Source organism: Rutilus rutilus (assembly GCF_951802725.1).
Source record: "Rutilus rutilus genome assembly, chromosome: 22".
Classification (NCBI taxonomy): domain Eukaryota; kingdom Metazoa; phylum Chordata; class Actinopteri; order Cypriniformes; family Leuciscidae; genus Rutilus; species Rutilus rutilus.
In genome coordinates, this window is record NC_140227.1 from 19,137,621 (window position 1) to 19,139,703 (window position 2,083).

Here is a 2,083-nt window from a genome sequence, read left to right on the forward strand (position 1 = left end):
TATCTTTTGTATGGTTGTTTTGTTATTTGATAGAGAGGCATCCAATTCTCTTGCATCAGAGTTCAACCACCAAAAGGGGGTTTCAAAGTTGCCCTCTGTATGTAAAACTTTTCAAGAACGCAAAGGAAAGTACATCATTGTCATGTAAACGTATCCCAAGGCAATGGTTTGCAATCAGGTGGCCTAATAAGTTTGATTTAATTAAATCTTATTTTATTATTAATTAAAATGCTACAAAAAAATAAAGATGTATAATATTAAATTGACATAATATTGTTGAGTTAATTTGAAGTACCAGAGGTACATTTTAAAGTAGATATATGAGGGCTTTTGAATATTGCCTTTGGTCAAAAAGGTCCTTTCATGCTGGGAAATACATCAGTTCTCTAAACGGTGTCTGCTTTATTTGCTCATAACCGAATCACATTATCCCTATTGGCATCTTGTTAGCATTTGTTACGCATAATCCTCATATTTTCATACTGCTGCATGGACAGGCATTGCTTCCAACCTCTTTTCTGTTGCCCAAGAAAGCTCTGTGAGGTTTGGGCAACAGAAAACAGTGTGGTTTAATAGGCTCTAAAAGGGCTGCCAAAGTCGTTGAAGAGGAATGTCTGTTCCAGGCAACAGTGCAATATGTGATAAGACCTTCTCTGTTACATCTCTTGCTCACTTTGCCTTTCTCTCTCTCTCTCTCTCCTTGTTTTTTCTCTTTCAAGTGTATGTTCTATAAATATGGTTGTGGGTGGTAGATTCTATCCCTGGTTGAGTTTTAACCACACACATCTATAGATAGGGAGCTCACAATTTTAACCTGGTGGTCAGAGCTCTGGTCTCTAAATGTTTGCATGAAACAGAGGAGCCAATCAGTCGAGAGGAAAGGTTAAACATATTCTTGAACATCTGCGTCTGTTTTGAGGAATCCAGTGTCTTTATACACAACGCATTTGTACAGTTTCTCGTTTTCTCACGAGCGACACAAATCCTGTCCAGATATTCTCACAATTCAGCAACAGAGGACAAGTGGCTATTGAATATTAACTATGAAATTACAAAGAGCGCATTATAATGGAGGTTAGGGGGTCGCCAGCTGTGATGAAAATCCTAGATTAATAACCCTGGCGTGAAAAACGCCACTGAACTCAAGCTCTGAGAAAATTCTGATTCTCTTTTCTTTCAGAAGTCACAAAGATGCCAAACAGAAGACATAGTGTCTGTTTTATTAATGCAGGGGTCAACAGAGGGCAACAGCGGCCATATTTCCATTGTTTTTCCAAGTAGTCCAGTTCTCGCAGTTTGACTGTTTTAGGAGAGTGAACACTTTATCGTGACTTTTTTTTACTTTTGTTCACAAAATCTCCAATTGCGATTTTAAAAAAATGCAATTGAGAATTTTTTGTTATTTTTATTTTTTATCTGCAGGTTTAGTGTGCTTGTTTGGAGAACTACACAACTTGGGCCAAAATTGTATGATTGTATATCAATGATTAACTAAAAATAATTATAACCACTACTAATATATATATATATATATATATATATATATATATATATTTTTTTTTTATAATATTACTATTGTAATATTTCACTGTACAATAACACATTTTTTATTTAAGAATAATTATTTATGGCTGTCTTAATTCATTTCCAATGTTAAACAATCAAGCTTTTATTTTGTTGAAAAAACTTTAGGAAGCCCTTAAAGCTACAGCCAGTTTAAGTGCTTCTCGTCACAAGTTTGGGAAGACAGTTGGCTTCTCTGAGACATGGAAAACACTGGATCATGAGTTTGTTCACGTGTACGGCTGCGTAAATATGATATTCTACTCGCATTTGACAACTCAGAATTTGTTGCACACGTGTAAACACAAAAATCCGCACGAGATCCGATTTTTCCGCATCCGTTCTGAGCCACTTCCAAATGTGTTTTTAAATCAGATACATATTCGATATCTGGACATCTGACCACGCCCACACACAAACATTCAGGAGCATAGAAACTGTTTCAACATCTGCCCTGTGTATTTTTAATATAAAATGGCTTCGCTACTGAAAGCTATGACGGCTATTTCTCAGCTGTGAG